The sequence below is a fragment of the Capsicum annuum genome, chromosome 4, assembly GCF_002878395.1.
Source record: "Capsicum annuum cultivar UCD-10X-F1 chromosome 4, UCD10Xv1.1, whole genome shotgun sequence".
In the NCBI taxonomy this organism is placed as follows: Eukaryota; Viridiplantae; Streptophyta; class Magnoliopsida; order Solanales; family Solanaceae; genus Capsicum; species Capsicum annuum.
Genome location: NC_061114.1, coordinates 193,815,288 through 193,825,066, shown reverse-complemented (window position 1 = coordinate 193,825,066; position 9,779 = coordinate 193,815,288).

Below are 9,779 nucleotides of genomic sequence, written 5' to 3'. Positions count from 1 at the left end.
TCAACTCCTTGCTAACTGGTGCAACCGTCCCCTTGTGTAACCATCTAGCCTTCTTTTCCCTGGCATTAATACCTCGCTCTTGCTTCCTGGCAAATGACACAGCTTGGGCCAAGTTTACAGGCTCATACATCTTAACAGTCTCCCTAATTTCTTCTTTCAAACCTCCAATAAAATACTCCAAAATGAAATCCTCAGGAACTTTAGGATTTCTCATCAATACCTGAGCCCTAAGTTCCTCAAACTTTTGCAGATAATCATTCACTGTACCTTGTTGAGTGAGCATTTTGAATTCAGCCACCACACTTTCACTGTGATCATCTTCAAACCTCATCACCAACTCCTCACATAACTCCTCCCACCTCACCAGCCTTCTCATAAGCGTATAAGAGAAATACCAAGCCTCAGCATCTCTCTCCATGTGTAACGTAGCCATTTCAAGTTTTCTAGCTGGATCAGTGATTCTATAAATATTAAAGTACTTGTTGCACCTTCTCAACCAAGATCGAGGCTCAGCTCCTCCATATATGGGAAATTGAAGCTTGGGATGAAACTTGTGGCTCAGATTGGGTCCATTTCCCTCCACTTCGGCTACTCTATTAGGCGTAGGAAGCAATCCATCACCTCTGCTGCTGCTTTCAGGAATAACTGGACTCTTACCAGTGCTTTTACCTAATAATCTCATTATAGCTTCATGATTTTCCTCTATCATTTGCTTCATATCTCCTTTAGTAGAGCCCATCTCAGTCAACCGTGACTCTATAGCCGAGAGCTTAGAGTCCACCTCTACTTTATTAGTCTGCACTTGAGCTTCAATTTTTCTCAAGTATTCCTCGGCTTGTTTATCCCTTGTAGCATCCGCTTCGGTCATTATCCACAGGTATAATCAAAACCGATAGCTTTGAAACCAATTTGTAATAAACTCCAACAATCACAACAAATTAAATCGACAACAACTCAACAATTACACTAACTTCACGCTGACAGTGTTCAAACAGTAATAATCGAATTTCGAAAATGACTAACTGAAATTCAATTAAATTGCAAAGAGTACTAAAACTAAAGGAAAATCTTAGATAAGCTAGCTCAGCAACTCAATTCCAAAGGTGAACAACCCAGCTCGAAGCAACTGCATACCTGAATCAATATTCAATTTGTAGATCAGCTCATTTCTAATTAATTGAAAATAACTTCACTGGAAGGTAAGGATTTTGGAAGATAAGAACAGAATTGGGAAGAGGAAGAATAAGAATTTGGATTGAGATTTAGAGAAGAAGTTTTGGAAGGAACACGAGCTTAGAACATACCAATTTCACATGCCTTTCTTCTGTTTGTATTTGATATTTATACCCCCTTTTAAGTGAATCTCAGCCCTTGATCTGGTACTTGATCTAATTTAATCACCACCCTTGATTACTAACTGTTGAACCTTATTTAAATAAGCTCTAACGGTGTCGTTTAGTAGTGCTGGCTAATATGTGTAACGAATGATCATTACAGCTCTTAGATGTTACAGAAACTAGCATACTTAAACCTTAATTACAATAAATAACAATACTTTTTTGAAATTATAAGTTATAACAAAAGTAACAATATTTTAATCATTATGTTGAAAAGCATGTGGGTTTCACCCACTTTTTACCTTTTTCTATTTTCACTCTACTTTTTTCAATTTCCTCTCATATTTCACTCCACTTTTTTTAATTTCTTATCCTTTTTTAAAAGGGGTGACTACATATTTTTGCAAATATAGACTCTTAATTACTTATTTAGCCTAAGTTTTAATTACTTACAATTCATAGTTCCCTCTTACATATTAATTATTTCTAATTACAATTTATAATCTCTTATGTATTTTTTTTTCTATTTTCTATTATTCTCTTCTTTTTTTTTATCCTTTTTCAATATTTTTTCTTTTCCATTTTTTGTTGTTTTCTTTTTTCACTTTTTCGTTTTTTTACATTTTTTTTCTATTATTCTCCTCTCATTTTTTCCCCTTTTTTTTTTTTTTTCTTTTTTTTGTGTGTATTTTTTCTTCTTCTTTTTCTCTTTATTTTATTTTCTTTTTTTTTTCTTTTCATTTATGCGACCTAGCAAATACAAATATAAGTGCAGACTATAAAATATAAATATAAATGTGAACTATATAACATACAAACACAAGTGCAAACTATAAAATACAAATACAAAACAAACTATAACATACAAATACAAGTGTGAACTATAAAATGCAAATACAAATACAAGTACGAACTATTATTTGTATTTTTTAATTATTAAGAAGGAACGATTGACTTTTTTTCTAGGAAACTTGTTTATATTTATTGATACGAGTTGTATTTATTGATACAAATAAATACAATTTAAATTTTTATATAAATACAATATGTATTTGTATTTGTAAAGTCATTTGTTTCATTTGTTTGTAATTGTATTTGTATCAAGTGATATTTGTTTATTTACAAATATGAATGATAATTTTGATATATACATTCAAAACGGTACATTTGTAGCAAATGATACATTACATATTTATATATTTTAGAATCAAAAAAATACAATTAATGCATTTATTTGTTTGTATACAAATGATAAATTGTATATAGTCGCGGCTAAATACAATATGCAATCAACTTACAAATACAAATACAAAATAAGTTTTAAAAAATAAAAAGCTATCGACGAAAATAGAATACAAATACAAGTATAATCTAAATATAGTCTAAATATACAAACAAAATAAAATCATAATATAAATATAATACAATATAATATACAGTCAATTATAAAATACAAATACAAAACAGTTCTTTAAAATACAAGTACGAATTATATAAAATATTAATGACGGTGCAAACTAACAAATACAAATACAAGTACGAACTATAAAATATAAATAGAAATGCAAATTATAAAATATAAATATAAGCGTGAACTTTAAAATACAAATACAGTTGTATCAATGAATACAAAAATATAAATACGGTATGATTACAAATACGATAAATAATTGTGGTATTTATGTTATCATTCATGATTTGTACTCGACTAGTCATATTTTTTGAAAATATAAAAAATATAAAATAGAACAAAAAAAAATGGTAAAGAAAATAAGTACAAAAGGGAAAACAAAAAACATCATAGAAAAAAAGAAAAGAAGAAAGAGAAATAGAAGTTAGAGATTAACAAGAGAGAAAAACAAAAAGAAAGAAACAAAAAAAAATTGAAAAAACAGGGAAAACGCGAAAAAGAAAAAATATATATATAAAAATAATGATAGTATTTTTTATGAAACTAAATATGTAGTGTATTTATATTTTTTATGAATACAGACCACTGAGTAAAAGTAAATACAACGGCTGGGAATTGAATACAACGGCTACAAATGATAATTATGTAAAATGTGGCTATGTAAGGGATTTTATAGTAAAGTGTTGCTATTTTTTAATGATCCCCTTTTTAAAATTGTGCTCCATCAAATAAGGTAAGTTGATATTTATCAAACTACCCTTAAACCATTATTTTTTATCTTTTTTTTTGAGTTAATACATCGAATCACCATTCAACTTGTGACCAAAATTTACTTTAGATCCTAAAATAATCGGACAATTATATACCACTTAGTAACTTTAAACTGCATTAAACCCTAAGCAGAGAGAGTGTGTTCACTTTTCAAAGATTGTGCGAGAAAAGAAAAAAAAATTGAATTAATATAAAGCTTACACGTGTCATTATTATTTGGCAACATATAACTAATATATTTAATATTCTTTTTTCTGTATATTACTTAATTTTTTTGATTTGTTTGAATTATTATTTAAAATAAATGAAATATGTGGTCCCACTTTTTTATTTTATTTTTTATTTGGTTGTCTTCTCCAAAAAAATTTCCCTCCATTGAAGGTTCTTAGTTGAAAGCTTCCAAACATGAATAAATCAATTCAGTCCTTTAAGCTTCACCTCCTTCGTCTAGTCTTCTCCTTCTCCAACAATTATCAACATAGCCACAATAATGCAATATAAGGCCATTAAATTCTACATTTGATCTTAGGCTCACACTTTCAAAGCTTAAACAGTCAGTAAATTGATTTGCAAAAATGGAAATTAAATCCAGAAAGGTTCAATCTAACTTGTATGAGTTTTCTTCTCTATGCTTGACTTGCTCAAAATGATAACTCCAAGCACAATAAGTGAGGCACCTGCAAACCACTTCAAAAGGCCATTACCGGATCAACTGACCAAATGACATCATTTTTATTATACAAGACAAGTCGATATAAGTTGAAATTTTCATCAACAGACCAATCTCATATAAGTTTAAATTTTCATAAGTCAAATTTCAAAAATTTGAGTTTAGAAATAAAATTTGAGTTTTAAAAATGGAGGTGGGGGTGAGGCACCCCGGGGAAGATGAAGAATGGTGGTGGAGGTAGAATGATGGTGGGGTGTGGGGCTGAAGAAGATGGGAGAATGGTGGCAGGGTAGGGATGCGGGGGGGGGGAAGGGGTGAAAAAGAAATAAGGTTAGGATTTTTTTTTAATATATATATTTATATCTATATCTATAATATATTAAAAGTGTGAAGACTTTCGAAAAGTAATTTAAACTTTTTGCTCTTCATTAAAAGACCTTCTTTATACAAAACTGTCTTTTTACTATTTTCTTCAATTTATTATTTAATTATTATTTATTAACTAGACTCCTAAAATATATGGAAAGAGAATCAATTAATATTTTTCTTTGTACTGATCAATTAAAAAAAATACTCCTAAAATGCGATAGAAAAATACTCCATAGAAATTTTATATATTGACCTTTTTATCGTATTATTTTTTCTACACAAACTTTTCAATTAATTCCTTTCAATAATTTAGCCTCGAAAAATTCTCAAATTTCAAATGAAGACCATCATCACTGTTGTGCTTAAGCTAGATTTGCATGGCGAAGAACATGCTAGAAAAGTTGAACAATCCATTCGTCAATTTAAAGGTAATTCATTTTTATTAATTAAACATCATTATGTGTAGATTAGTTAACAAGAAATTTTTTGTAAAGATTAGGTTTAATCAAAAGATGAATGTCGATCGGCTTAACAAATTGTTTGGTAAAGGTTAGTTTTGATTAAATAAATTCTCCAAAAGATGTTGAATTTAATTATTGTATTTATTTTTATTATTTAAACAAATATCCTATTTAATGTAATATTTAAACTCAATAAAGTGAGGTACACGCGTGAGGCGCGTACACCTAAACTAGAATATATATATATATATATACACACACACTATTGGTTTGAAAATTATTTAAAAAAAAATATATTTACGCGGCGTTGGCGTGGCTCTGACGTGGAGCAAACATGACGCGTGTGTACTTCACTCTCCGTAGTGAGAGTGGTATAATTTTTTTAGGGTGGCAAAAAATTTACTTTAAAGTTATTAAGGGGGTATATAATTGTCCGATTAGTTTAGGATCTAAAGTAAGTTTTGCTGAAAAGTTCAGGGGTGATTCGATGTATTTTCTCTTTTTCTTTCATTGAACTACAAAATTAATTGAACATCTTAAATTTTGTATTCTACCTACAAGCATCATTGCATAAGTAGAGACAAATCAATAATAATAGTGGCAGTTTTAATTAAATTTGTAATAGAAATTCGTATTGAGCATCTCTCATTCTCTCAAAAAATTTTGTGGCCTACGGTAGGGATATGTAAGTCATTTTTTCCTACTTATTTATGGTATTTGGACTTCTAAAAATATTGCCAGATACGTGTAAATTTTTTATTCATTTTAAAAGATATAATTATATCATAACAATTTTAAAGAGTCCTACTAATATAGCGAGTTAATTAATAGCCTAAATAATCTTGTTTACAGTATTTGCACGTTATCTTTTCATATAATTTATATTTTTTTCGTATTTTTTTCTTCATCCGTCCTCTTCATTTTTTTTGTGGAGGGAGGGAGGGGGTGTTTGTGATTTTTTTTTTTGGTTGAAAGATTGTGGAGGTCTGCTATAATGGAGGGATACGTTATTTGATGGAGGTCTGCTGTAACTTTTTCTACGTTATTTGATGTGGTTTTATAATTTTTTTTGTTGTTGAAAGATTGTGGGTTTTTGTGTTAAGTTGATCTCTACTCCTATTCAGTTGGATAGAGAAGTTGGCATAGAAGAGGTGAGATCGAAGCATTGTGACGAGCCAAAAAATATCAGAAAAATCATGAAACGAAAAATGTTAAGAAAACCTTCATCTTCAAAATCCCCAAAAGTGTAAAAAAATGTGAAAAAGAGAAAGTCAAACGAAAAGGAAGAATATGTATTTTTCTAGTTGTGCATATGTTATGTATTTATGAGTAATGCATATGTATTTTTTCAGTTATGCATATATATTTATGAATAATACATATGTATTTTACCAGATTGTATATGTATTTATAACTAATGCATATGTATTTTTTCAGATATACATATGTATTTTTGAATAATACATATGTATTTTCTAGATATTCATACATTTTTATGGGGCTGCATGCTATATTTATTGATTTAGAAATATATTATTAGTTCTGCTTAGATTTTTATAGATGCATATGTATTTATGAATAATACATATGTACTTTTTCAGTGTGCATATGTATTTATGACTAATGCATATGTATTTTTTCAGTTATACGTATCTATTTATGAATAACGCATATGTATTTATGATTAATGCATATGAATTTATAGATGATGAATATTTTTCGTCATAATAATATTTTTGATGTCTATATCATGAAGAAGAAATGTGTAGTTCAAGCGCAATTAGGCAAATGTATTATGTCACTTTTTGTTATAGAGATTTTGTGTCCTTTATGTTTATATATGCATATGAGACAAATATATATTTCTGTAAATACATATGCAGATATATCTGTATGTCTATGTATTTTGTATATTTTTTTAATATGTATATGTGATATAGATATGTGTCTTTTAAAAATAAAAGCAAGAGATAGAAGAGTAAGAAAGGAAAAAAAATAAAAATAGAAAAAGAAGAAAAGAAAAAAGAAAAATTCAAAGAAAAAGAAGTAAAAAATGAAAAAAGAAGAAGAAAGAGAAATAAAAGCTAGAAATATAAGTATAAAAATAAAAAAAAAAGAAATAAAAAAATAAAAAAACAAAAAAAAAAGAAAAAAAAAAAAAAAAAAGAAAAAGAAATAGAAGAGTGAAAATAAAGTGGAAAGAAAGAGAAATCAAAATTAAAAAAATAAAACGATAAAAAAGACGAAAATAGGGAAAGAAAAGAAAAAATAAGAGAAAGGAAAAAATAAGAAAACGAAAAACAAAAAAAAAAGATAAAAAAAAAAAGAGAGAAATAGAAGAGTCATATAAAGGAAAATGAATCTTTATAATTAAAAGTAGCATGAATTAAGGAACAGTTATTTCTCTTATTTAACTCTAACTAGTGAGAGTTAAAATAGGAACTACTATTCAATTTGTATATATCTTTATATAGCAAAACTTTACTTAAATATAAAAGAAATAAAAAAAATAAAAAGAGAAGAAAACGAAAATAGGAAAAGAAAAAGAAAAATATGAGAAATGAGAAAAAAAAATAAAGAAAAAAAATGAAAAAGGTTAAAAAAGAAGAGAAATAAAAGAGTGAAAATAAAGTGGAAAAGAAAAAAAGGAAAAGAAAAAGAAATCAAAATAAAAAAAATAAAACGATAAAAAAACGAAAAGAAAAACAGAAAAAAAATGAGAAAGGAAAAAAATAAGAAAACAAAAAAAAAAGAATAAAAAAAAGAAAAGAAATAGAAGAGTCATATAAGGAAAATAAATCTTTATAATTAAAAGTAACATGAATTAAGAGACGGTTACTTTCCTTATTTAACTTTAACTGATGAGAGTTAAAATAGAAACTACTATTCAATTTATATATGTATTTATATAGCAATATCTTACTTAAATATAAAATATAACTTGTTATTTTTCGTAATTATGAAACAATTGCAATAAAAGTTATAATTATAGCTGTTAAGTTGCTACTTTTGAAATTGTTCCTTTTTTTTTTACTTTGTATTTGCATTATTTTATTGTTATGCATAATTATAAAAGTTTGTTGTGTTATATATTATTATTATTTGAAATTTAAACGTGGTCAAAGACATTCGTGTAATGCATGTAACTATAAACTAGCAGATATAATAATGTATTTAGTGTATGGGTGTAATGTGAATGGTGAGTAGGTAGATATATGTCAAAATGGATGAGTAGAGTGTGTGGGTTTTTAGTTTTTACCGTTTAAAGGAAGCTATGATTTTTCTATTCTGGATTCTTTTCATCTTTTATCATTTCTTTATTTTTTTTTTTTTTGGAATCTTGGAATTTTACCATTGACGAATTAATAAAATTTTATTTTGGTTTGATACTCAATTGTAGATTTAGAGCGTGGTAGAATTAGCTTTATTGTAAGTGATTTATAAGTTAAAAGTCAAAAATTAAAAATAGATAGTTATTTACTTTTGACTTTGACCTTTTCTTTTTAATTTTCAAGGCTAAAATAAAGTATTTTTTAAACATTTGTGTCTTTGTCAAACACCTTTAAAAATTTACCTAAAAATAAATTAATTCAAATATTCTCTTAGAGTCTGCTTTTCTTTAAAGAAAATGAGAATATGGTTGGTTGGTTTGAAAGCATGTTTAAAATGAATTTTTGATGCAAATGGTGATGATTTAAGAGAAATTTGATAAATGAGTTTGTCCGAATTTGTATAATTGAAATGCTGAAAATGCATCAATGGTAGATCATTTTTAATATGTAACTAGGGAATTTGAACACGCTACGCGCGGTATAAATATTAATTTAGAATAATATTTTATAGATTAAGTGGAGATAGAAAGAAATTATTCTTTGCTTAGCATCGATAAATAAATTTTTTTCACTAAAAATTTGTATAATTGAAAGAAAAACTCAAAATAAATTGACGTCCTAATAATTGATCAAAAGTAAAAATAATCACCCTTTCTAATTAAGGAACTCATAAAACTCAAGTACGTGTTGGCATTAACTCATATACAAACGCCATTTATTCATTCATAAGAAATAGAACTGAATAGGCACTTATATCTTTTAATCAAATACTATACATGAAGAACAGCAATTTGTCTAAACTTCAATACTCTTATGGCCTTATTGACTTATACACAAATTCATAGTCAACAAAAATATTCATAAAGGAAGATCCTAGCTTTTGAAAAGTATAAATTGAATCTACCTTTTTGAAGAATGATATATAATAAATGGAGCATTAGTTAGATTTTACATGAAATAATACAAACTAACCCTATTTTCTTGCCTAAACAATTTAACTAATAAATACATAAAAATGAGAAAAGTTCAAATGTCATAGTCTCATATAGCAAACTTCAAAGCAATATGAAGTTTGTTATTTACAGAGAAATCTGAAGGAGCAACTTCTGGCACTAGCCTTATAAAGGCTGGAAGCCGCTGCGTTCCCTCATCTACGGTCCGTTGCCAAAAATATTCACGCTTACCGTCCCAATAATTCTTGGGATCTATTTTCAGTTACTTTTGAATTTCCTTAGCTGATTAGAAACCAAATCACTGTTGTACACTTTCCTCTAATACATACGATCGTATTAAGTGAGGTCTTACTAATACGGGTAGATTTACAGTTCAATCATGCTACAATTTCATGTCCCTGGAAAACAGCGAGTCTACAGATCCAGGTGGTCTCATGTGGATCTGGAAACTTAATATCCTCCCAGAACTCTAGCA